This window comes from Triturus cristatus, chromosome 7 (assembly GCF_964204655.1).
Source record: "Triturus cristatus chromosome 7, aTriCri1.1, whole genome shotgun sequence".
In the NCBI taxonomy this organism is placed as follows: domain Eukaryota; kingdom Metazoa; phylum Chordata; class Amphibia; order Caudata; family Salamandridae; genus Triturus; species Triturus cristatus.
Genome location: NC_140590.1, coordinates 403,872,346 through 403,900,294, shown reverse-complemented (window position 1 = coordinate 403,900,294; position 27,949 = coordinate 403,872,346). Strand labels below are relative to the sequence as shown.

The following is a 27,949-nucleotide window of genomic DNA, read 5'->3' as shown; positions in this document are numbered from 1 at the left end:
AAAAAAACGCATCAGATCACAGGGGAGCGCACAGGCGATACGTTTAGCAGACCGGTCCTAGCACAGCGCCCAGAAGGAGTGATTGCTGCACGTGAAAAACTCCGCACCCGCGGAGCCCGCCGGCATGCCAGCATCGGCGATGGCCTCAGAGGACTGCTGCTCGCGACCCTCCACAGCCACCGGGACGCCGACACCCAACCACTCAGGGGCGCCTCGGTTAGTGTCCTGGTCCCAGTTACTGCATCAACGTTCTAGGCGGATCCATGGGACCACGAAGGAGCCCCCCCCCCCCCCCGGAACCGATGAAGGGCCACTAGGGCGGACTGATACCCCCAAACTAGGCAGACCCTCGGGTGGACTCATGGCCCCAGTGATTTACTCAACACACCAGAATGATGACGGGGGACAAACACCCTGGGCTGGGTGGGGAGAGAGTGGAGTAAAGAGAGGGAGGGCCCTCGTGGTGGACAGCGAGGGAAGGCAGGGAGGAGAGGTCACCGAGGGTGCGCTCGGGACACTGAAGGCAGGGAAAGAAGAGGGACACTGAAGGAATGAAGGGACACTGAGGGAAGGGGGAAATGAATGTACGTCAAGGACAGGAGGGAGCCGAGCAGAGCGTGCCCTCAAGGACCCCGAGGGAGGGGTCAGTCAGGTCAGCCAAGCCAGTGAAACCGGTGACGGGGAGACGTGGCGCAGTTCCCAATGCACCTGTAGTTAAAGTACTGGTCTCTTTTGGACGGGGGCGCGAGCCTGACCACTTTTCCGACGCCGTGAGGGCAACGGCAGCTCGCATCTGAGGAGCTGAGAGGGCCACGCACGCAGGGAAACCCACCTGCCAACAGACCACCAGGTCCGCCGTGAGGGCAACGGCGTAGCACAAAACTACATTTCCCAGGTCTCCCGGAGCGGCGCAGCAGGTGACGTCAGTGGCAGGCGTCACCTGCCTACATCTACGCTGCACGCCTCCCGCAGCGCGGGACGCTTTGGACGGGGGCGCGAGCCTGACCACTTTTCCGACGCCGTGAGGGCAACGGCAGCTCGCATCTGAGGAGCTGAGAGGGCCACGCACGCAGGGAAACCCACCTGCCAACAGACCACCAGGTCCGCCGTGAGGGCAACGGCGTAGCACAAAACTACATTTCCCAGGTCTCCCGGAGCGGCGCAGCAGGTGACGTCAGTGGCAGGCGTCACCTGCCTACATCTACGCTGCACGCCTCCCGCAGCGCGGGACGCTTTGGACGGGGGCGCGAGCCTGACCACTTTTCCGACGCCGTGAGGGCAACGGCAGCTCGCATCTGAGGAGCTGAGAGGGCCATGCACGCAGGGAAACCCACCTGCCAACAGACCACCAGGTCCGCCGTGAGGGCAACGGCGTAGCACAAAACTACATTTCCCAGGTCTCCCGGAGCGGCGCAGCAGGTGACGTCAGTGGCAGGCGTCACCTGCCTACATCTACGCTGCACGCCTCCCGCAGCGCGGGACGCACGCGGGCAGCGCCCGGGCGAAGCCCGGGCCAAGGGCGGGCCCGTCCTTGCCCGTCATCGCCAGGAAGAGGCAGGGCTGGGCCGCCCCCTAATCATCACTCCCCGTAACGTGTAGCTGAGAACTGTAAGTACCGCGGAGGCAGAACAGACTCAGTTGGGACATCACCTGTTTGGAGACTTAACATTGTTTACTGGGGTTAATGTGCTGGTAGCGTAACCCAGAGGCAAGGTGGCCGAACTGACAGTACGAACTTCTTAAGCCCCAGAGGCCATAGCTGCCCACTCGAGTACTGTGGGTGTGATTTGAAGGGATTAAAGTTACTGAGTAGAGGAACAAGGGATAACCCGGGGTATAGAAGGCTTTAAAGGGTTGACGCAGGTGAGGGGTAGGGTGAAGCAAGTGGTGGGTGTTAAGCTGATTAGATTGCCTGGTAGCCTCACCAAAAGACAGCGGAAGTATGGCAGGTACAGCGAGAACCCGCTCTACTAAATCAAAGCTGAGGCAAACAACGCAGATAAACCCGCCCCTCATGGAACAGGGTCTCTTGCCATTACAGATTCAACCAACGGCAATCGATCGAATGTTGCAAAAAGCTATAGGGGCGGTTTCCAGTGAAATCGAACGCACTGAGAGACGCTTATCCCTTACACCACTACTAGACACACCATCCCCGGTCCAAATAATAGAGAGTGATAATTTGGATTCTCCCCCTCCCCCAACTACAGTAATGAATGTCTCGGATCTTCCTTGTGCCCAGCGAACTGCGGAGAGGGATAGTGAGGCCCACACTAGGGGTCCACCAGTTGGGGCAGGCAGGAAACGAAAAGTCGGCCCTGCAAAAGGTAGGACTAAAAGGAAAAGTCGCAATGCCCCCCCAACACTGGAGACTACTATAGAGTCAGGTAGGGACGACGAGCCAAAACAATACTCAATCCCACCATTATGGTTAGCTCAAATAATGGCAGATTTCCAATCTCAATTAGAAACTTTTATAGTCAATCAGATCAGACCACTCACCAGTAGATTGGATAAGATAGTTAATGAAATAAAAAGCAGGGAAAGGGTAGTAAGGTCAACCCCAGAAATAGTCCCCATCCCCAATGTAAGTGGAATCAACAGTGCCCACATGAACGAGGGACAACCCATTAACTCAGAGGTTAATCAAGAACAAGTTATGCAGACCCCAGAATGTGAGACTCACAAACTGTTGCAATCTAAATCCACAAATCCAAAGGGGAAAGCTCAACAAAAGGAAGTGCTAGGGCAAGCTCTACATGTGACATTTGGGAACCACCAAAACCCCCCGCATACAGCCTATAGGAATCAGGTCACCCAACAACCAATGAGCATCTCTAGGACAGCTGCTACAGTTTCCCTCCCGACAGTAAATTTACCGCCACAGGCATGCCCACTAGTTGTTATCTTGGCTGGGGCACCGGAACTTAATGGTGATCAGAAGGAGTCCCACCAGGAATTAAAGAACAAGGTCATACACTGGTTGGCCAGCCATAAACCCTTACCACACGGGAAAGATGGCGAAATCCTTTTAGTGAGAAGGGTGAACTGGCTAGGAAATAGGAATAAAGATATCCCGGGAAACTGCATAATTATTAATTTTAGGGATAGCAATGTAGTCAACCACATTCTGAGAGAGGACATAGGGGTGAAAAGTAAAATCATAAAACCATTACCCCTAGACTATTTTTATCCCAGACAAAATGTCCCACATAAGGGAAGTCAACATGAGGAAGGGCAATGGGAGGTATCCCGCATAAAACCCCACGAACCTCGGGAATGTTGGGGAGAAAGGCCGAGGTCGTGGGAAGCCGAACAGGCTACGTGGGAAAATAGGTATGCACCCCTTATGTCCCTAGAAGCTAATGACTGACTAACCCACGCTGTTTCGATAAGGGAAGTTAGATGCATGGAGGGTAGGGTGAACGAACTGACCATTGCACAGGTCGCCCCTACAGAAGGTAACTACCAAATGACCTATCAAGATTCGTTGGTAGCGCCCCAAGTAACAAGAGTGGCTGTTTCAACTGATCAGCCATATGCCACCTGTGACGAATTGCCAGGAACTAATAATGGAGTAATGGCAGCAGATGAATGCGGGACACTTCAGGGGTTGGTGGGCACAAATGAGGAGCCAAGGGTGACAGGGGATGTTGACAGGACACAAGTAATTTCCCAACAAACGGACCAGTCAAGGAAGACAGAGGGTGGTTTAAATGTTGTTTCCTGGAACACGGCTGGCCTGGCAAGCAAGTTCCACATCCAGGAGTGGAGGGAATATATTACGGAATTTGAGATAATAGGCCTCCAGGAAACCTGGGTAACTGAAAATAGCCCCTACCACATACAGGGCTTTAAATGTTTTTTTATCCCAGCCCTGAAATCAAGTTCGGGGAGGGCCATGGGGGGTTTATCCCTATACGTGGATCTAAGGATAAAAGGCAAGTGGACGAACATATTAAGCCCATCGCGAAATATACAGGCCGTAAGGTTCGAGGGGCAGGGTTTAGGTCTGTTACTGCTCAATATATATAACCCGGGTGAAGCTAAAGAGGAGGAGGATTTCGTGAGAACACTGGACACCCTATTGAGCAAGAACTACACACAAGTAAACGGAGTAATTTACCCACACTATATAATTATGGGTGATTTAAATATCCATTTATGCTCCTCCTTGTTCCCCACAAACTCTGAATGGTCGCGCTGCCCGTTGGTTAAGGGGCCTCACTTTGCCCACACGTCAGTAGGCAGAGAATTGAGTAACCTCTTGAATAGCCACAACATGGAACATACCCTGGATATGATGGCCATGGGAAGTGATGGCTCCCTCCCCCCGACCTTTAAAGGCAGAGGGTGTTCGTCAATTATTGATTATTTTTTGGTATCTAGATCCCTCAAGCGCTTGGTTATAGCGGTTGGAATAGAGTGGAACCCATTCAGTGATCATAACCCCCTAACATTGAAATTACAGTACCAGGTAGTAGCCAAGATAGGCACTATGGATGGGGTTCTTGAGAGGGCAACAGATCAAGGAAGGCGGATTAGGTGGGCCAAGATTGAGGGCGCAGCATTTTATAGAGATCTGATAGAGAAAGGGAAACAACCTATTGAAGATTGTCTTGATCTAGCAACTGAGGGTCCCCAATTATTGTGTGCCTTTGGGAAGATCGCAAGCCTGGTGGATAAACTTTTAACTACACGATCTGTTAAAAGAACCATAATTCAACCAAAATGGTTCGACAGTGATTGCTCTCGGGCACTTAGAGAGCTAAAAAGCTGTTTAAAACAAAAGCCCAGGAACAAAGATAGGGTTACTAAGTGTAGAGCAAAATATAAGGCTGTCACTAAAAGAAGGAAATTAGCTCTACAGGGGGAAGTGTGGGCTGACCTAAGGGAAGCGGCCGAATCCAGGGATCTTTCTAAATTCTGGAGTATTATTAATAAACCCTGCTTTCATGAAAGTCATACACCAGAAATTAGCGCAAATATCCTACCGGAGCAGTGGGTCGCACATTTCAAGAGCCTGTACAATCATGAAAAGACGGCTCTTGCCCCCGTGGAAGATATCACATCACAAACCCAGAGGGTAGAGTTCACCTTAGCAGAAATCACCATAGGAATAGAGGGTCTATCTAAAAACAAAGCACCTGGCCCCGACGGGGTTCCCCCCGACTTGTTCATTAGTAATGTGGAGTTGTGGGCTCCCCTAATGACCAGGGTAATAAATGCAGCAATTATGTTCGGTCTGCCAAGGTCATGGTCAATGGCTACTATTATTACCATCTTTAAGAAGGGTAATAGGGATAACCCACAGTGCTACCGGCCCATTTCTCTGATTGAAGTCTCTGCCAAGATCTTGGGAAGGGTAATCCTTAACCGACTAATCGAATGGACAGAGGAGAACAATATAATCTCGGACATCCAATATGGCTTTAGATCCGGGAGATCTACTAGTGATCAATGTCTTAATTTATATATGCTAGTCGCCAAGTACACTATAACAAGTAATGAAGCCATTTATTTAGGATTCATGGACTTGGCGGCCGCCTTTGATCATGTAAATAGGGAGAAATTGTGGCTAATGATGACCCAACTTGGTATTGACCAGGGATTGATCATCATTCTCAGGGAGTTGCACAGAGATACCACAGCTAGGGTACGCTACAACAATGCTGGGGGCCTCACGGAAGCTTTTGGGTGTTCAAGCGGGGTAAGACAAGGGTGCATTCTTGCGCCCTTTTTATTTTCCCTCTATATTAATAAACTTGAGCAGACCCTGGTTGCTTTAAACACTGATTGCCCGAAAATTGGAACGCGCCAGATCCCAGTCTTACTTTACGCCGATGATGCGGTATTGTTAGCCCGCACCCCGAAAAGTCTACAGGTTTTAATTGACGGCTTTGTGAAGTTTATGGGATGTTTGGACCTCTCTGTGAATCTGGGCAAATCTTTTGTGATGAGGGCAGGGAAAAAGTTATGGCCCACATTTACACATAGAATCGGGTCTCATAAATTGGAAAGAGTACAATTCTTCTCCTACCTAGGGATACTGTTTGACGAGAGATTAAAATTTGTATCCCTGGTAGAGGAAAGATGTGGAAAACTGATATCCTCAAATGGCGCAGTGATGAACTATGGGCGTAGACTAGGTAGATGGTCCCCTGAACAAGTACTGCACATGTACAATTCCATCTGCTGTTCTAAAGCCCTGTATGGAGCTGAAGTATGGGGCTTTGCAAACATCACACAACTACAGCGGGAGGAAAATAAAATATTGCGGTCTTTACTTAAAATCCCGCAGAGCACCCCAGCTATTATTGCCCATAGAGAACTAGGGAGGCCATACATTGAAGACACGGCCAAGCTCAGGCCGATCCTGGCGTGGCTCAATATTTGGTTAAACACAGAAGCTAAGTTAAGCAGACTAATTCTGAGCGACTGTCTAGGTAGAGAGAAATGTATGAAGATACCCTGGTTCAAATATGTCAGGGACACTCTAGAGAAGCTGGGCCACACAGAACTTTTCACTAACCCTTCAGAGATTAGAGCCCAGGATAAACCAATGGTAAAAAGCCTGTTTTTGGACCATGGGAATACAACTAGATTTATGAAGGAGGGGTCCAAAAGGTCAGTGAACCTGTATACTCACACTGAGACCACAGTGGGCATGGAACCCTATCTTTGTTTATTGCATAACGCCCAAGACAGATTTTTAATAACCCGTTTTAGGCTCAATCTTTTACCTTATTTATTGGCGGACCCACAAGGGTATTCAGTCCCGATTGAGCAGAAGGGTGCCTGCGGCTGCGACAATCAGTCTCCGCAGGACACCCTTCATTTTGTATTATTTTGTTCTTATTACTCCACCCCCAGGCGAGGTTTTTTAATTGACATCTTGAAAAGGGCAAAACTGACCCAGGCACACTCAGCAATACTGTTCTTACAAAGGGCAGCTGACCCACTGACTCTGTGTTGCATTCTGAATTTCCTCAAAGTGTCTTGGAGACTAAGATTAACCAAAGGTCAAGTCTAAATAGTGTCCGCCCAGAAGTAGTGCACCCGTCAGGTGACACGATTGTTTTATTTTGTATTATCTTCATCAAATGTTCTTTCTGATTGATTTAATTGTTTTTTAAAATGGATAATGAATGAGATTGTATTGTGCATATGTGCTTTTATGGTGTTTTTAACATCCGAATAAAGAACTATTGATTGATTGATTGATACTGGTCTCTTTTAACGCGTTACATGGAATCTGATCACTTCTAAGTATAGAAACCCTGTTCACTTCCCAGCTCTCAGGAGAGCGACATTTTGCTTGACTGTTTAAAGTAAACAGCCTGTGTTTGCCAGTTGTGAATGTACACATATTGACATCAAATATGATGTGCTGCAGATCTTTGGTATAGACCGAGGTGGGGACGGTTTGTCCGCGCGCTGCTCGCTGCAGAATACAGGGGTCTGATCCAGGGGCAGAGGGACACAGAGGGGAGACAGGGTCCCGGGAGAGAGGGTATGAGAAAGGAAAGGACCGACCGAATGAAAAACGAATGAAGCAAGTCAGTGATTGGAGGAAATGAGAACCAGGGAGGTAAAAAGGGGGGAAGGGAAGAAAAGAAGCAGATGAGGCGGGAAGGAGGCATCAACCCGGAAAAGAGAGAAGAAAGACGGGAATGCAGAAAGGAACAGAGGGAACGAACGAAATTAGTAAAATGAGTGACACAGAGAGCAAGGTGAGAGGGAGGAAGAGAGTGGGCGAGGTACGGAGGGAGGAGAAGGGTATGAATGAAAGCGGGAAAGGGCTTGAACGAAGGCAGACATGCGTGTATAGTGTAAGAGAGCCAGAAATAGAAACCCAGCTAGAGACACTAGTGAATGGGTGGGCGTAAGAATGGGTTGATGGACGTAGGAATGAAATGAATGAATTGCTGATTAGATTCATATGGCGCAGTCAGGTGCCCCGTAATAAGACTCTGCCCAGTGATGGTGGCGGCGGCAGGGTTAGCAGAACGCATAGCACATGCCCTGACCCTGCTGCCTCCGGGTCAACACAACAGGAGGACTCTGAGGCTCCCAGAAGGGATTGCGCAACTGCCTTATGTAACACAACCCGAGGGCCTGAAGATAGCGCTGGAAAAGACGAAAAGCTGAATATGATGCAACAGCGGCCTCCAGTGGTCACGGTTCGTTTAGTCTCCTAATCCTCACTACTTGCTACTGATGTGTAATAATCAGTTTTATATATTTAAAAAAAACAGGCCATTGTCCTAGTTTGTGATCTCATTCAATTATAAAAAGTTGATCTTTTTATTCCTTCTACCTGAACCTTTTAATATTATTTGACTCAATTTATAACATATGCATGAATACATATATGGGGAAGAGTTGTGGTGCCGCGGCCAGGGCGATTGACTCCGGAATCCAGGGATCACGGTTCGATCCCGGGCGCCGGAGGCAGATTAGCCCAGCACCAAGTCTTCCCGACAGCGCCTAGATACCTTTACGGGTGATTGTTCGCGCTTCACAAATGTGGATTTTTATTATGTTCCATTTAAATCTTGCCCTTTTGCCAGTTCATTATCTTCACATGAATTTTAGTCTTTTGATGTTTTTATTCTTCGCTTTTGCCATGTTGTATTGTAATATATTGTGAATGTATTATCTCTTTTTTAAATATAATAAAGAACTTTGAACAACAAAAAAAGGCCTTTGTCTTATTTAATTATTTAGATTTTTCTATACCATAAAGTGTATAGATTCATTTACAAAAGTCGGTATACACAACTAGGCCCAGGTCTCGGGCGCCCACATTCAGAGACGCGCCCCCAGCTTGCATGGAAATCTGCTTTTAATCATTCAATGAATTTTGAGTTCGCCAGCACCTGTAAATAAACTAGCTTGTGAACCTCGCCTTAGTCTCCGTTCCTTCACCCCTCCTTCTCCCTCATGACCCCTCCCATGGCCACTCAAGTTTTAATACAGCACCCGAATAAGCTATTCACGTGTGAGCGAGGGGGTGAAAGATGGGCGAAGGGACCTGAATATATATTGAATTTTTATAAATATAGCAGTAGTTAGACAGGTTTGCGAGGGGCTGACATGTGATTCCCTTCATGGTAGGACGCTGTTATGCGTGCAGAGAGAAGTAAATGTAATTATGGTGGGATGGTGGTTAGTTGTTATTCGTGCAGAGAGAAGTGAGTGACATCATGGTGGGTACTTTTTATTTGTGCAGAAAGAATGCATTAGGAGGTGGGCATCAGTTTAAAGTGTGGGTGATTTTACTAGTGCTTTTTGAAAGGATTTGACAGATTGCCCATATTTGATACTTGCAAGAATGTCATTCCAGATCTTCGGAGCAAAGCACAAAAAAGAGCGAGTTTCTATGGATGCTGTTTTCCGTCAGAGATTGTTGGTTCTGGGAAGGTGTCTGTTATGTTATGTTAAGTAGATTTGCATAGCGTACTAATCACCCGTGTGGGTACCCAGGCACTTGTAAACCCAAAAAGGACACTGTTCCTGTGGCCAGGCGCAAAAAGTCACCCATGCCCAAAAAGAAGAGAAAAGGAATAAGAGTGAAAGGAAATCCTAGGTGGAGGACCCACTCAACTAATGGAAGACCACTCTTTGTCCTCTAATGCCCTCACACACCCCAAAGGGTGTCATGCTTCATCATCGGGCAGTGCTCCTCGTAGGGCCGGCGCTGCAATTCCCTACGGGCCCCCGAAGGGTCACTTTGTCGGAGATCTTTTAAGGACTGCCGGATGATGCATGCGGGTGTGTGGGGAGTGCGTCCTCTGTGGAGGATAGAAACAGTGTGTGCAATTGTGTGAAAAATTAATAAAGGGTCATCATGCAGGCAATGTAAAACAGATGTACCCTTAGCAGAATCTGACTGCTAAATAAAATGTTCCCCTTAAGGCATACTATGCCCAGGTGTCGTTGGTCTTGCGTCTTCCCATCGTGTTTGTATGGGGAGCACTTTACCCGGTAAGTTACTATGAATCGCCCGGAATAAGTGAGATATGTAGCGCCGTCCCTGGGCCATATACAGCATTACTTGGAGAACTTTGGTGGTACAGGGTTCCTCTGGGAAGGATGGCCATATCTCTCAGGCAACCTGTGATATTTTTTCTTTTTTTTTATAACAATATTTTCTCTATTTATGATCTTACTTCTGTACTTGTATATATTTTATTGTACTTTTATGGTCTATTGACCGAAATAAAGTTATCAATGATGATGATGATATTTTTTCGTATTGCAGAACTCCCCCTTCCCCAGTTCAAATGTGGCCCCCAAAGTGTTATTCGAAGAGTCAGGTCTTCAGCTTCTTGCAGATCTCAAGAAGTGAGGAGGAGGCTTTGATGTGTTGGGGTAGGTCGTTCCATGTTTTGGGTGCAGTGCAGGAGAATAAGCAACTTCCTTGCTTTTCCTTTGCTTTTGCGGATACATGTCTGTGCAAATGAGAGTGAGTCAGAGCGTAGGTGTCCTGTGTTGCTTAGGGCTCTGTACGTATATGTGAGAAGTTTGAATTGCTTGCACTTGTGAATGGGGAGCCATTGAAGCTCCTTGAGGTGCGGTGCGATGTGAGGGAAACTTGGGAGGTTGGGTATGAGTCTCTCAGAGGTGTTCTGGATGGTCTAGAGCCTTTGTAGGATTGTTGGGAAATTACAGTGTATCGAGTGTTGCCATAGCCCAGGCTGCTATTGATGGGTGCTTGTGGGATGGTCCTTCTGGAGTTTTGTGGCAGCCATTTAAATATCTTTTGCAGCATGTGCAGGATGTTGAAGCAGGAGGTGCTCACTACATGACAAGAATCAGGAGGGGGGAGGTAGAAGTAATTTGTTTAGATTTCACTCTGCTTCCACACTAGTAAAGTCCATAATCATAGGAAAATGAGTGCTGCAGGTTTCCTGGGGTCTAGGCATCCTGAGTGTCGACCCAAAACCCTCAACCAATTTCTGCCAAGGGTGGTGTAAGCGATCACCACTATGGTGTTTCGTTGGGTGGCATCATCATTGGGTTTCCCACTTAGGTACTCAGTTCCCTAGGTGAGTACCACCTCCTTCAGATGAAAAATACTGGTGGGATCCAAATGGTGGTATATAAAACGACCTCCTGTATTTAAAAATGTAACTTTAATATGGGTAAAGTATATAGAGGTAAGGTTAAAAATTGAAGTGGTGATGTTTTGGATTTGTTAACATTCCGTAACATCATATGTGATTGGTCAACATGTATCAGCTTCTTTTGCCCATTATGGTCTGGGCCTTCATCAGGGCCTTTTACTAAGTTCAACAGGTCCCTTACTGTTGATCTTTTTTTGTGGTCTCGTGAGTCAGTTACTTACAAATATTCAATCTGAATGGTTCTTTGCGGAAAGACTCGTCGGCTTCATTTAGCTTAAGACTTATATTCTCTTTTTGGCCTGCCCCATATGTATCGGATAGAGCTGGGGCGTCATGGCAACTTGTCATTGTTCTGTCCCCGGTATGTCTACCTACTTTGTTCTCATCCATCCCTGGTAGGGGTCTTGTGTTATGTAGGGCTTTGTACGTATGCATAAGAAGTTTGAAATGTTTGTGCTTGTGAATGTGGAGCCATTGAAGCTCCTTGAGGTGCGGTGCGAAGTGTGGGTGGCGTGGGAGGTCGAGTATGAGTCTTAAGGCAGTGTTCTGGATGGTCTAGACTAGAGCCTTTGTAGGATTGTTTGGAGATTCCAGTGTAGAGTGTGTTGCCATAGTCCAAGCTGCTATTGTTGAGTCCTTGCGGGATGGTCCTTCTGGGGTTCTGTGGCAGCCATTTAAATATCTTTTGCAGCATGTGCAGGAGGTTGAAGCAAGAGGTGCTCACTGCAATTACTTGTGCTATCATGTTGAGCTTGCCATCTAGGATGATCCCCAGATTTCTGGTGTGGTCGGTGGGTGTTGGTCCTGGCTTCAACGGCCATTAGGTGTAGTTCCTTGCTGAGGTCTTACCAAAGACCAGTACTTCCATCTTGTCAGAGTTGAGCTTCAGGCAGTTGGTTCGCATCCATTCTGCTACCATGATCATGTAGTTGGTGAAGTTGGTTCTGGTGGTGGTTGTCTTCTCCACCAGGGAGAGAATGAGCTGGGTGTCATCAGCATAGGAGATGATGATCATGCCTTGTGATCAGATGATGTTGGCGAGTGGTATCATGTATATGCTGAAAAGGGTGGGGCTGAGGAACGATCCCTGTGTGACTTTCCAGATCAGGTTCTTGGTCTCTGATGTAAAGGGTGACAATCTGACCTTTTGGGTTCTTCCTGTGAGGAAGGAGCAGATCCAGGTGAGTGCAGATCCTTTCATGCCAATCTCATGGAGTTTTCTCATGAGGGTGTTGTGGAAGACAATGTTGAAATTCATAGATAGGTTGAGCAGGATGAGGGCTGCTATTTCTGCTCAGTCGAAGATGATCTGAATATCGTCGGTGGCTGTGATGAGCGTTGTTTCGATGATGTGGTTCTTTCTGAATCCTGATTAGTTGTTGTTCAGTAGCTAGTGATGCTCGAGGTGGGTTGTGAGTTGCTTGTTGATGGCCTTCTCAATCACTTTGGCTGGGTAGGGGAGCAGGGAGATGGTTTCACAATTGCTCAGTTGGTTTGGGTCGACTGAAGGCTTCTTGAGTAGGGCACCGAGTTCTGCATTGATCCGGCACTTTCATCCGGTAAAGTGGTGGATGTGATGGAGGTTTTGATGTTGTGGGACAGGGTGATCCTAATTATTAATGTTCCCATGTTGTAAATGTAGTGGGGGCATGGATCCATTTTGCCCCGGAGTGGATGGTCCATATGATTGACACTGTGTTGTTTCTAGTAGGGGTTGTCCATTTGGTCAGGTGGTGGTCTTGGTTAGTGGTGGGTAGGTTGGTGAGGATGTCGCTAGGGTCGTGTTGGTATGCAATGTTGCTGAAGTTGCTTGCGATTTTTCTGTGGAAGAAGTTTGATAGGTCATTGCAGAGCTGTTGAGAGATGGTGATGTTGATGGAGGCTGAGGGTGAGGTGAAGTCCTTGACGATCATGAAGATCTCTTTGCAGGGGTTGGAGCTTCCTTCAATGCGATCCGCTAGCACATTATTTCTTGGTGTCTCTTAGTTGCTGGTGATAGCATCTGAATGCAGCCTTTTAGGTGGTTCTGTCGATGGTTTAGTGGCTGGCTCCCTATTTCCTTTCTAGTTATTTACTGTGTTGTTTGGTGTCTCGGTGGCCTTTGTGTACCAGCTGGCCTGCTTGTTGGGTCTGCTTTGCCTGTTGGGTTTGATGGGTGCATGGGGGTCTGTGCAGTTCTTGATCCAGTTGTTGAAGTTGATTATGTTCTTGTCGAGGTTGTTTGTGGGGTTAGATTGAGCCATGCTGAGGGTGCCGAGTCAGCCTGCTTCTGAGATTTTGCATAAGCTGCAGCTTGGATTGCTGAGACTGGTTTGAGCATTGACTTGCAGTGTGTTGATTTGGAAGTGGATGATGGAGTGGTCGGTCCATGTGAGCGGTGTGGTGAAATTTTATTTGATGCTGTTGCTGGTAATCAAGATGGGGTTCAGTGTGTGTCCTGCTGTGTGTGTTGGTCCTCAGACAAGCTGGGTGAGTTCATTGTTGATATGCAAAGGGAGGGACATGGGGCAAATAAAGGTCCAGCATACAGGCCCCCAGAGGTACGGTACATTCCGAGGTAGGCAATTCCTAAGGAAAGGGAGCGTTGGGAGGAAGCAGGGGTCGCAAGTACCTAATGTATAAAGTCAGGTGATCGGATCCATCAGGAGCAAGAGCCCTCACACACCCCAAAGGGTGTCGTGCTTCATCATGTTTACATTTACATCCATTCCGCTCCAAGATGGCACCGGAATCTTGACTCATCAAGAGGCGGAAAGCGGTCAAGTGTTGCTGGTGCGCCAGTCCCGACTCATGTGATTGCTCTTCTTACCGTCTCTGTCCTGCCTCATCCACACTCCAGGGGTAGCAGAGGCCGGGGTAGGTCACACGCTACACATGGCGACATCCATCCGTGAGTATACTCTGTATATTTTAGCCTACTGCTCATCCTGGGTAAGCCCGGCATCTGACTCCAACTTTCTGGCACCCGTTTTAACAGCGCCTTTGCTCATTTATGGCTTTTTTCCTCTAGGCGGTACAACACTTTCTAGTGTGACTCTGCTACTGACTGAGGAGTTGTATCCCACTCTGTAGGCGGTAAGATCGTATGACCGTTCATAATGTTGATGACACCAGCCTATGATGCATCCCCAAACTGCGCATGAGTAGCTTATAGGATGTTTTGAAACACTTTGGGCTTCACCTCTCGGTTAAATGTGGATAGTGACATGAGATCTCATTTGTATGGCCCGCCACTTGATGTGCCTTTTTTCATTACATTTACCTTCACGAAACATTATCCTCTGCATGTGGATAGACATACGTAATGCATGGGTATATGTATATATCAACTAAAAATTGTCGCTTGATGTTATTCTTTGTTTTGTTCTTTTCCCCTTCTGTTCCCTCCAGGTCGGTCCATATATCGATTGTCTTAAGGTATACTATATACCAATGATAGCTGGGGTAAGGTACGACTCTGGAAAATACTTGTACTTTTGACCGACTAACCCTTGAGTAGTTTAGCTTGGCATGGTGGCATGGTGAGCAAAAATACGATGGATTTAGGCCCAGATCTCTGTACTGGGGTGAATGTATGACATTTTTCTGCATTCTGTCCATCAATAGTTCTTTTTGTAGTTTAGTTTGCACCTTTCACAGTCCTGACAAATTGCAGCGATATTTTTTTGGACACATGAATGGCAAGAAACATGTTGACCTCCACCTGATTTTAGAGCCAATGTAGATCATTATATCCACCTTTGGCCTATACCTGCTTTTACTATAACCGAGGGATACACACATTAAACTATCCTTTTGGATTGCCTCTTGTTATCTTTAGACTCACTCTACACCATTCTGCTCACTTACAGCACCTTCACACAGCACCTCACACTTCAAGTCAGCAGATTAAACAAACTCTGGCAAAGAGCCCCCTTGTGTGGTCTGTTGGGCATTGCAGCACCGGCCCATAAAGGAGCTGCCCGATGATGAAGCATGACACCCCTTGGGATGTGTGAGGGCTCTTGCTCCTGATGGATCAGATCCCTTGACTTGATACATACTTCTGACCCCCCTCTTCCTCCCAACTCTCCCTTTCCTTAGGAACTGCATACCCCTGACTGTACGTGAGCCCATTGTTGCCCAGGCTTTCCAGGAGTATTGTGGAGCACGGGAAGAAGTTGAGGTCACCAAAGAGTATGAAGGCTCTAGAGCTGATGGTGAGCAGGGAAATGAGGTCGGTGATGAGGTTGGCGAAAGTGGCTTGCAGTCCGAATGATCGGTAGGTGAGGCTTCCATTCAGGGTGAAGTTTTCAGAGATTTGCAGCTTTATGTGCAGATACTCCATAAATGGAGTGACATTTCCTGTGGATATTGAGCATTTGATGGATTCCTTGTAGATGATTGCGAGCCCTCCTCCTAGCTTGCGAAGGCGTTCCTGTCAAGCAATCTTGTAGCATGCTGGGATTGCCATGGCGAATTCAGGAGCCGATGTGGGGTTAAACCAGGTTTCTGTGATGAAAATAATGTCTGGTGTGCCGCAGGTCCAAGATTTCGGTCATGTGTTTGCTGAGTGATCGTGTGCTGAGTAGCATGCATTTGAGTTCAGGTTGTCATGCAGGTTTGTTGTTGCCTGTGGTATTGGGTGGGGGTGTTGAATGTGTTGTTGGTGCTTGATGTGAGGTTTGTGGGTGGCTGGCTGCAGGAGAGCTTGCATTGGGTGCGTATGAAAGGTCCTGGTGTGGTGTGAGGTGTGGCAGCAGCGAGGAGAAAAACATCCAGGGTCAAGTGACCTAATGATTGCTGCAGAGTATCTCTGGGCTATTATCGTACCAGGGTTCCTGGCGATGGGTGCGGTCTAGTCGCAGACCGGCTTGGTTTTGGTGTACCTGCTGTGTGACCCATTAAGTGGGTCCTGGGATGGGGAGGAGCATGGGAGGGCAGTGATAAGGGATAGAATGCATAGGAAGAAGGGGAAGGAAAGAGGCACAAGCAAGTAAGGAGCGTGGGGGGGTGGGACTTGGTAAATGAGTGGGGAGGAAGGGGGCTGCGAGAAGTTCAACAGATGCCTTATGGGGGGATAGGGCACTCAAAGCTGAGACGGCACAACAAGCAAAAAAAACTGGTGAAAAGAGCAAGGTTCAGAAGGGGGGAAAAAGCAGACTATAGGCACAAGTTGAAAAGAGGCTTAAAAGCGGGCCAGAGCAAGAGTGAAGAAGTGAAAAGACGCTTGATAAGTGAAAGGAGTCCTGAGAAGTGAAAGGAGTCTTGAGAAGTGAAAAAAGTCTTGAAGAATAAAGCTGTCACACGAGAGTTGGAAGGAGTAAAATGAACAAGTACTCGGCAGAAACTAAAAATGGGAGAGAGAGAGAAGCAGAGGAGCTGAAGCGAGGGGCAAGGCGGGAGCCTCAGGCAGAAAGGGCCTGCGCTGGTCGGAGGATCAGTCACAGGTAAGTAGGTGGGGGGACTGGGCCTAGACACTTTTTCATTGTGGTTGTATATTGACCATGATTCAGAGGGTCCTGGAAGTGGGAGGAGAGTGGAAGAGCAATGGGCAGAGCTGGTATGTGCAGGAAGAAGAGGTAGGAAGGCAGCAAGAGCAGGTATGGAGCAGGGGGAGGTTGAAAGGGGGTAATTCACCGGAGGGGGGCCCAGGGGCTGTGGTTCGTGCAACAAAGGCCTGAATGTGGGAAAGGATATATGAAACAGAAAAATTGGTTGCCCTGCTAAACCCACTTGAACCTGGGAAAAGGATAAATGAAAGTGAAAAATTGGTAACCTGTGGGAATAGACTGTTGTCTAACTAAGCCAGTAAGCTTATTAATCGATCACTGGTCTGGTCTAGACTTGAAAAGTCTAAGCTTATCAGTCAGTCACTGGTCTGGTCTAGACTTAAAAAGTCTAGACCAGACCAGACCAGTGACCAATTAATAAGCTTACTGGCTCAGTTAGGCAACAGTCTATTCCCACAGGTTACCAATTTTTCACTTTCATTTCTCCTTTGCTCAGGTTCAAGTGGGTTTAGCAGAGCAACCACCTATTGTAGTATACATGAGTGTGGGAAAGGGCACACAAAGCTGAGAAGGTACAGGTACAGAATAGAGCCTTAGAGGACAGAAGGGTATCCCACTGACCTTGTTAGTGCATTGCTTCCCCAACCGCACAGCTCCACCTGGCAAATGTTGCCCCTCGCACTTCCAGGACACATGTTTAAGGCCCTCCCCCACCTGCAGGAACCCACCTGCACCTCATCCCTGGTGGTCCAGTAATGAGTCTCTCTGCTTTCCTGTTCTCCTCCTGTTTTTGCCTTTTCTTTATCGCTCTTTCTCCACTTTTTGCAATTCATGTTCTCTTTTGCTCTTTTTCTAGTCTATCTATTTTTCCCTTAATCTGTGCCTTTCTGTGCTTCCCGCCCTTGCCACTGCTCGTCCCCGCACCCCTCCAGTGCCAGTTCCTGCTTCCCAGCTGTCCAGACCCCCAACACCACACCCACTGCTACCCTTGCAAAAGCTGGAAAAAGGTCACTGCAGACCAGCTGACCACCTCCCTAGCACCACCACCGACATCCACAGATGCCAATGCCTCAGCATGCAACCTCCACATGTGGAGAAGTGTGGCTCACTGGTTAGAGTAATTAACTACCACAAGGGCAGCCCTAACCACCTGAACCAGGGGCAATCACTAATGTATCCTAACAATGGTTCACAGTGTTTACAAAATAATCAACATATAAAAAATATATATGATCAACACATAACCATACAAATTATACCGTATTCCTAAAAGTAATGAAAAACCAAACAAATTATAAAAATGGATAGAAAAATGGAAAATAAGGCCCTTATACAAAAAACAACTTTAATTATCAGCATAAAATATTCTTAAATAAAATATACTGCTCAGACATACAAGCTGGTACAAATAATCAATTCAATAAACATATAAAACCAGACAAAAATGGCGTACACAAACAGAGATTTACATAAAAGTCGGAGTTCCAAAACAACACTGGAACTTCAACACACAGAACAATGTGTCCTCTATGAATTGTGGCCACAAATGCGTCGACGGCGTTTCGACCTTTGTCACAAGTACATGGTCATCATCAGGACAATTAGATAGCTGAGCATCTCACCAAGTAATTAAATCCTTGATACAATCTAGGGTACAGTTTATATCCGTGCTAGTGTATCGGTTGAATTCTAGAGTTATATAGATAAGAAATGTGAGCTCTTAAAATTCAGCTTCCATTTGCTTAAGAATTCAATAACTTAGGGCAGTATAATTATACACATCCTGCTTGGTCTGACAAAAATCCCAGACGTATCAATCTTCAGGGGGGTTCCCAGACGTTACTGGTACAATTCACGCAACTTAATTTGCCCAATATGTTCTAGGTGCATATTGATACGTCTGGGATTTTTGTCAGACCAAGCAGGATGTGTATAATTATACTGCCCTAAGTTATTGAATTCTTAAGCAAATGGAAGCTGAATTTTAAGAGCTCACATTTCTTATCTATATAACTCTAGAATTCAACCGATACACTAGCACGGATATAAACTGTACCCTAGATTGTATCAAGGATTTAATTACTTGGTGAGATGCTCAGCTATCTAATTGTCCTGATGATGACCATGTACTTGTGACAAAGGTCGAAACGCCGTCGACGCATTTGTGGCCACAATTCATAGAGGACACATTGTTCTGTGTGTTGAAGTTCCAGTGTTGTTTTGGAACTCCGACTTTTATGTAAATCTCTGTTTGTGTACGCCATTTTTGTCTGGTTTTATATGTTTATTGAATTGATTATTTGTACCAGCTTGTATGTCTGAGCAGTATATTTTATTTAAGAATATTTTATGCTGATAATTAAAGTTGTTTTTTGTATAAGGGCCTTATTTTCCATTTTTCTATCCATTTTTATAATTTGTTTGGTTTTTCATTACTTTTAGGAATACGGTATAATTTGTATGGTTATGTGTTGATCATATATTTTTTATATGTTGATTATTTTGTAAACACTGTGAACCATTGTTAGGATACATCACTGGTTAGAGTAGGCAGACCTGGAAGCAGAGGTCAGCCATGGACCAGGATTCAATTCCCGGCTCGGCTGGGTCTTGAGTCCATAAATTGTCCATGGACTCGATAATTCTCGCTCCAGTGCATACTCAATTCATGGGTTCACACTCTGTGACTCTGGGCAATAGCTTGCTTAATCTCCACAATGGCCCCTCGCGGCGGGATGCCTGGCTTTCACCTTGTGGATGCCCTGCTGGGTTATCTCACAGGGGAATACCAGGACGGGTTCCCTAAGCAAGCGCTTAGAGACCGGTTGGTGATTTGCGCTATATAAATATCTGTACATTTACATTTACATTTACATCTATGGATCTCCAACTGCACCAACAAACTGGTTGCCCTCAGGAAACCCTCAGGCAAGCAGCCCTCTGAGAAAGCCAGTTGGTTCTCTCCTGCCCTCCAAGAGTCCAGGCGACCCTGCAGACGGCCTTCAAAACCACCGTCACCACCACCTCATCTACAAAGAAAACTGCCATACAGGAACAAATCCATGCCAATGCGCACAACAGCAGAGAACTCTTCACCACGGTTAAAGAATTAGCAAAACCCAGCACGGAGACAGGCGAAACTGCAGCTCTTATCCTCCTGAACATCTTGGCCGCTTTAGACACCGGGTCCCACCTCACCCTCTGCACAAGACTCCACGACGCCAGCATCCATGACAAAGCCATAGAATGGATCCGCTCCTTCCTTACCAGTCGAACACAGAGTCAGACTTCCACGGTTCTACTCAGAACTAACCCTGGGTGGAGTTCCCATAGCCGTGCTACGCAAAACTCAGCGAAGTGGCAAAAAACACAGCCACTAGTTCTGCGAGCGGACTTATTTGCTTTTCCCACCCGTTTGTGTGATGTTTCCGCCGTACGTCAATGTGGATTGCATGTTCGGGTGGAAATAGCACACAAACTGCACCACGCGGTCATACATGGGCGCAGCCATCTTGGGCCCGATTCACAGAATTAACTTAAGACAAAATCCTAAACTTACTACTTTTGGTATTCACAGAATGCACTTACTACTTTTGGTATTCACAGAATGCACTTACTACTTTTGGTATTCACAGAATGGATTTACGACTACTAACTTTACGTCCGCACTCGGGCCGGAAATTCCGGCCCGGAGGCGGAGCTTCCGGTCCGGAGGCGGGGCTTCCGGGCCGGAGGCGGAGCTTCCGGCCCGGAGGTGGGGATTCTGGCCAGTAGCGGAGATTTAGCCATGGCCAAAATCTCCACCTCCGGGCCGGAAGCTCCGCCTCCGGGCCGGAAGCCCCGCCTCCGGGCCAGAATTTCCGGCCCGAGTGCGGACGTAAAGTTAGTAGTCGTAAATCCATTCTGTGAATACCAAAAGTAGTAAGTGCATTCTGTGAATACCAAAAGTAGTAAGTGCATTCTGTGAATACCAAAAGTAGTACATTTAGGATTTTGTCTTAAGTTAGTTCTGTGAATCGGGCCCCTTGTTTCTTACTCTGTTTATGGTGCTGGGCCCTAATTTTTGATCCTTATTCAATCTTTGCAATCCTTCCTTTCGAAAACTTTTTTCCAATCTTTTTTATCTTACCCTTTGTCTTTTAAAATTTGTATTTTGTGCTTTTTTTCCAACTTTTTGTGTGTTTTTGGTGAGTTTTCTTCTTTTAGATTTTTTAGCTTTACTACTTCTTATAACCCTCCTTCCCTCTTTTTCCATCTTTCTTGATTTTTTTCTCTCTTTCCCTCTCAGCCCCATGGCAGATAAAGGTGCACCAAGGCGCGCAAGTAGCAGCTGTCTTTCTTGGGGAAGGCGGCGCAAGGCAGGGGTGCTGCCCCATGCCCAGAGGTGGAGGTGGCAGCTCTGGTTTTTTATATCCAGCGCCACCTTCCCTCCACCCTAGCAGCAGACCTGGGTCCAGGTACGGCATGCGGTGTTGTATTCCGCTTTAGGTGTCCGTATATAGGTTTTCCTGATACATGTCTTTATATACCCACAATTCGCATTGCCCTTATATATGCATAAAATCCCAGTCCTTATTTAGGCATGCTGTACAAATACAGGCATGGTCACCTACATCCGTCCACCCCAACGTCACAACGAGTTCTTAGAAACCAGACCCTTAAGCTCTTGGGAGTTCCCCTAGCACAGGATTATTGATTTCTCCAAGAACTCATTTATTATGCATGAACCGCTATTCCTTAAGGGTTCATTCCTGATGTCTTCCTCTGCCCGACTTTACGTCAGTGCTAACATTCCAAGGCACCTATCGGGTATAAATATACCTTCCCTTGCCCAAGCAAGTAGGAGGAGACCTCGACTTTAGAGGAGCCCGTGTCCCGACCTGACGCTCTGACAAGAGACGCTGTCATCCCTGCTCGCAGAGAATCCAGCTTCCAGTGTTCTGACTCCCTTCGCGGGGTGTTAGAGTTCGAGACCCGGAAAGAGATTCCCAATGCTCTCATTCTCAAGGTATGGAGTTGACTAGAACCTAGAGGGACTCTTGGCATACTAGACTATAGAATACATCACCTACTTCTTACCTTGTACTACACTTAGGTTAGGTACACTGGGGTAGAACTAGTTAGAGAAGCATCTCATGAGTACTCGCATTTTTAGCTTATGTTATTTATGTATATGAATATATGTGTCATAGCTAAAAGATAATGCTAGTGCAGTATTATTTCTTTCTACTACTTCCGCTGTACATAATATATCTCGCATACTATCTTGTGATTGTAACAGCTCATATCTCTTACATGAGAAATAAGACTGTTCAATAAATCCTTTTATTGAAACGCCCATCTATTCTTTCTGTGTAACTCTGAAGAAACTAAGCATGCACAATTAGCTGAGTGAAACTGTTATCTGTTGTTTCCATGATTCTGAGAGTGTTCCGATTCTAAAGGGAAACAAAGTTGTCATGTTTATGCAGTTGTCAGAAACAAATCCCTTCTTGTTTACAAGGAGTTTCTAGTGGCCTCTGAGTTCGCTGGTACAAATTAATTAAGTTTAATATACTCAATAGGGGCATACTGACTTCAGTCCTATGCCAAATCTATAGGGTATACTATTCCAATTAGCAGAGCCTATTAGGGAAATAGGAACTACACTACAGCAGGAGTGCCAGCAGCGCTGGGCGAGGGTGTGCCGGGCAGTTTACTGCTGCACTGGAGTCTAGCACACCCATCAGCAGTGGACGCACTGCTGGTCCGATGTCCTGGACTGAGATCGGTACTTGCTGGACCTGCTAGGGGTTGAGGTCACGGGTCTACGTGAGTAGCAATTAAAATTATTCATTTTTATTATTCCTTGTGTGTTCTATGCTGTAGTTATTATTAGTTTTTTACCAAATAATAGGTAACATGCTGCTCACATGGAGGTAAGTTAAGTTTTCAAATATTATGTGATAGTCTGTTATTCTAGACAGATGCTTACCTTACTTGGTGCTACCTAAACTAGTTATCATACTTGTTGGCACTCTCTTGGGCTGATGTGATGATTATGTAAGAAGTTCTGTAATTAGTTATTAGTAATTGTTTCGTAACCGCATGGTGCATGCCACATGGACGGTGCAGGGATGTTTGTTAACAACAACATCCATTTTTCAACGGAAACTTGTGCTGCTGGCCTTTTCCGCCTGCCACACAAGTTTCCATTGGCAAATGGAGGTTTGCGACCGCCCTATGGCCTATGGGCGAACGCATCGATTCGTAATAGTGCGGTTGTGACCTCTGACCTAAGGTCGAACGGTTCCAGAACTGCAACGGTGTCCGTCCAACATCGGCATAACAATTAATAAGGCCCTTTGTGAATTAGACCGTCAAAGGGGGTTGAGAGATTGCGAATGAGATTTGAGAAGAAGCAAACATCATTCATTGCAATTTATTATTAGTAATTCCAAAATGTAGTTTACTAAATTTGGAATAGGGGTAGGTAGGTTTTTGAAATTTTGAATAGGATAGGACAGTCCGCGATATATTACTACTAGTTGATCTGATTTAGAAAAGTTCAATGTTATTGCGATTTCCTTTGCCTGTCAAAACATATTTTGGGGAGATATTTATTTACCACTAATCTTTTTTTGTCTTACTCTTTATGTCTTACATCAGCAGCCAGGGGCAAGAAGAGGGCTGAGGCTGGTGAGGGTCTGGGAGCTGGAGGTGCCTCCCAGAGGTCTTCGGTCAATGGCTCTGCTGTCCCCAGCAAGTCATCTTTGTTTTAACATTAATATATTTATTGTCCTAATTTTTCCGCTCCTTTTTGAATAAATACCCGTTTTATATATTTTTCCAAATCCTCTTCGATTTATCAGTTTTTAAATTCTTGCTATCCCTGCAATATCCTATTTACTTGTGCCATATATCAAGTTTCTGTACTACCACGGCTGAGTGGTAGTACTCTAGACTCAGAACCCACTGGTCACAAACTACTACTACTCCTCCTATGCTGTGCATATTGCATGCCCATTGCCCAAGTAAGGTATTCTACGCATGTTTGTTGAGATGAGAAGGCTCAATCACTTAAACAGGAGAGTGTCCATAGTCACGTTGGACACCCCAAAGTTGTGTCTTCTTAGCTAGGCCTAGTATTATTACTAGTAGCAGTTGGTGAACTGATGACTGTGCACCGTGTCTGGGAGGAAGTAGAGGAGGACGGCCCCATTGCATTTGCCAGCCAAGGACATACTCTATTTTTTCTCAAAACATCATATTAATCAATTAATAGCTCCAACCCCTCATTAACAGCTTGTCTTGAGGCTTTTAAAAAAATTGCCACCAACAAAATGCCAAACCAGATATTTTTTATAGAAAATACTGTCTGTAATATATTCAAATTGTCGTGAATGATGTGCGTGTTGTAGTTTTCTATTGAGAAATTTAGAGGGGGAGGCATATCTGGCATCTAAGAAATATGTAATTTTTTTTTTTTAGCCCACCGTCTACCAGTGCTGGGGCCAGCTGTGACAGCACCAGCCAGTCTGCAGATGCAGCAGCGGAAGGGGGTGAGCCAGCGGCAGTGGCGGGCAGTAGTAAGTCATATTGCTTCATATCGACAATTCATTATATACTCACTGTAAAGGTATAGTGTTGTTGACTTGTGAATAACAGGTAAACCCAGCAGGAGTTGAGCTGAGTAACTGATGGCCGCTCCTATCTTCAACTCAATAGAGAATGTTTCATGAACAAGACCTTAAACTATGGGTTGATGGAAAAGGGAAGGAACGATGGAAGGAAGGAGAAAGGATGGGTGAAATCTATATATATGACTGAAAGAGAAGGATGCATGGTTGAAAGCGCCAAATGCATCTACTATAGGTGGCTGATAGCTAGGAATAGGATGTATGAGTGGGTGAAGGATTAATGAAAGGTATACAGGTGGGAAGCCTGACTGGGTGGGTGAAAGTGTATGTGTAAAAGGATGCCTGCCTGGGTGAGTGATTGGAATCCTGTGGTGGTTTCTTTTGATTGAAAGAAACTTAAGGACGCATGGGTGGGTAAATGACAAATGTATGTTGTTGAAAGGTTTGTTGAGATGAGACTAGAGTAAGATAGAGAGCCATGTTTGAATGGATGGCTATATGGATGGATGGATGGTTTCATTGGTGAAGAGTGGATTGAGATAATGTAAAACTTAAATGGTGGTGAGTAGCAAAGCCAAGGGTGACGAATAAAAAATAAAATACTAGAAGAAAAATGCAATGATGAATAGAAACATCCTTGGGAAGGAGAATAAAGGACTAGGGTGCTCCTCTGTAGTGTTGTTGTTCTCATCTTTACTTGCCTGGAATGGTTTTTTCAAGTTTTTTTATTCAAAAGGTTGAGGATGTGAAACTTCAGACTCCTCCCTGGACTCACAGTAGTTTTCAGAGCATCATATTATTTATGTATAATTCCTACCCACCCATCATCAATCACCTTTCTCCCTCCATGCCCATGGCATAATGTTTTATGTGTTTTACTAAGAGCATTGTTTACAATTTGTCTTTTTTCTTTATTGATATGTAGCTACTCTGCTGCTGATCAAAAACCACCTAGCAGGCAGGAGATTGCAGCCCAGACCCGGCAGCAGAAACTGGAGGCCATCAGGCTGAGTACCTGCGGCTGGTGGCCTTGGAGGATGAGGAGGCAGAAGCTGCTGCAGATGTCCTGGGCCCCAGGCAGGCCACAACAACAACCACATCACACTGTCGCCGTGGTCCAATGGGCGCCTATTGCCATTCGACCATCACTGATGCTGCCCCTTATTGGCGTCGTTTTGGGTGCATGAATATTGAAGCCAGGCAGGAACGGATGGACATGTACCTTAAGAAGCTCCTAACTTGCCGTTAGTGCCCTCTTCAGACAACTTTTAAATATTCTTTTGGGTGGGTGAGTGGGAGTTGGGGCATTGTTGGGTTTTTCTTTATTTATGGACAATCTACTCTTGGACACTACTTGGACATTGGCTGTGGTTAGGGAGAGGGTGGGTCAGTTGTGGGCTTGGTTTAGATTTGTTCAGGGTATAAAGATTTCATACTTTTACATTTTGAATGATTTAAAAAAGAAATTGTGGGGTTATTGTTTTACTTCACACTGCTGCCTTTGCCACATCCTGTTAAAAATGTGCTGACAGTGTACACAACAAAATAGTTATGCAATACCCTCCCTTGTCCTACTACTCTTTCCTCCTAGTCTCTGCGACTATCTATTATTAGTAACCCTGACGGACTCGAAGGAGGGGCGGGGGTGAATTTCCATTGTTTAGAATGATTGCCATTCAACAATGAATCAATCAACCACATTTCACTTCTCTTACCTGATTAGATGAAGCGAGGGCTGTATGGTTTCCCAAGGTGCCATGATGGTGGTAGTAGTAGCAGCATGCATTGCTAGCGTTTTTGTAAACATTGAAGGCAAAGTCATCAGAAGAATTGAAGAGAGGTCCCACTCCCTCCTGGGCAAACTCGAACTGTAGGATAAGGACTCGAAGAGCGGAGACTATTCATTGCAGGAAAGTTATAAAAATGAAATAAAAACTAGGTTAATGCCGTTAATATTATTATATGCAATCTTCAAAAAAAATTACAGTCACCAGAGACTAGACTACTAGAATAGACTCAGACACAAGAAGAGAGTATGATAAGCAATGACAAATTGAATTAATCAGAACAATGTTGAGCTACTACGAACTGTACAAAGTGCACAAGCTTAGGCGCATATTAATACAGTGCCTGAATGATGATGCTGGCAATGAGATGTTCCTCTGAAATAAAATATCATACACTGTGCGGGGGTGTCTAATATAATATATTGCCAGTATGGGCTATATGAGCTTAAGAATAAGATCCTCCTCACCCTGCAGTTGGTGTTGCTTTCACCACATCCGCCCCACCAAGTGTGTTATGAAATAATGGTCTAAATTGTTATGCCACACCTCAATAAATCACACAGCCCGGGGGTAGAGGGTTAGGTGTTTGATGAATGGATGGGAAGGGGGATTTTGGGAAAAGTTAGACAAAGACCAACACTACACAAGGACAACATTCATCTTGGCAATGAACAGCTGACCATCATAAATCTGTTATTGGAGGAAAAGGAAACAAAGGAACAAATGAGTACAACTAAACCAAACCAAATTGTCCGTCTGCCCCCAGAGAGACCAAGTTACATTATTGTTTATGTTCAGTTTTACAAAGCTTTGAAAGATATCGATTATATTACAAAATAAACTTTCGGTTTCCGTAGGATTCAAGTAAACAACACAAACATGCAGTTCAAATGATAACTAAAAGAAAAAATTATACTGTATTGCCAAATTGGGACTGGGAGTTGCATCTGCATTGATTCCTCTTGTGCGGTCTGTCCATGTTTGGTGCCTGGCAGATGTGGTCCGGTAAGGTAAGCGTTGGTTTTCCAGTTATGGCGCCGGATGATAGGGCTTCTAGATTGGAAAACAAAAATGATATTGAGGAATAAAGGACTAGGAAAAAGAAAGAAGCTAAACTAAGGAGGACTAGGAGTGCACTGTGAAGACTCAGAGGAAGCGCAAGAGTGGAAAAGAATAGTCCTTTAACTTTTGCATTAAATCATGTTATGCCTGGTGTGTGTACAAAATTGTTGAGGCCAATTTTTACAACAACCAGCAAAAATCCCACAAAAATGGCTGCACGTAACGTAAGTATTGGTAGAGGGCTGATCAAACTGTCTTGATCATCGTCATTTCATCATCACATGATATATGACAAAATATGCAGCCTAATAGCAGAAGCACATGCATAATGTGATTTTTTATCATTCATGACTAAATGTCTGTCTCCACTTATCTTCAACAACAGGCCCCCACCCAACCACCACTTTGCTTCAAATTTGAGCCAGACAGCACTGAGCAGCACACACACCCCCAGCAACATAGCATTGTCCCAATCAAGTAAAACACATATGTACCACTGTCAGTCACACCACTCACCACCACCACTACACAGACTTTTGTAGGTCTGGTGTGTTGTTTACCTTTATGCCTCTTTAAAGTAATCAACAATCAACCAAATTGGTTGGTTTCAGTGATTTTGAAAACATCCATCTGCTTCTGGTGGCAATCCTCGAAGTAGTCACACTCTCGCCCATGCCCTGAGTCATTCCATCATCTCTGATCCTCTTGATTCTGACTCCGAGTATGGTGTCCAACTCCGTACCAACAGTGTCCTGTGCCCCGACTCATAAAATGCAAAAGATTGGCCTGTAGCAATACGATTTTGTCAGTGAGCAATAAGAAGGGAAAGATTGAGCCACTTTGTGTGTAGAGTAGAT

The 27,949-nt window shown here is 45.8% G+C and overlaps 1 long non-coding RNA gene across 1 annotated transcript in view; it reads left to right on the top strand.

Moving 5' to 3' along the window:
* The window catches only part of LOC146809792 (uncharacterized), a 34,134-nt gene extending 8,336 nt beyond the window's left edge, over positions 1-25,798 (top strand). The window contains exons 2-3 of the long non-coding RNA XR_014966488.1: positions 24,095-24,192; positions 25,169-25,798. This is a non-coding gene — a long non-coding RNA (uncharacterized LOC146809792). The remainder of the gene's footprint in view (positions 1-24,094; positions 24,193-25,168) is intronic.
* The last annotated feature ends 2,151 nt before the right edge of the window (positions 25,799-27,949 follow it).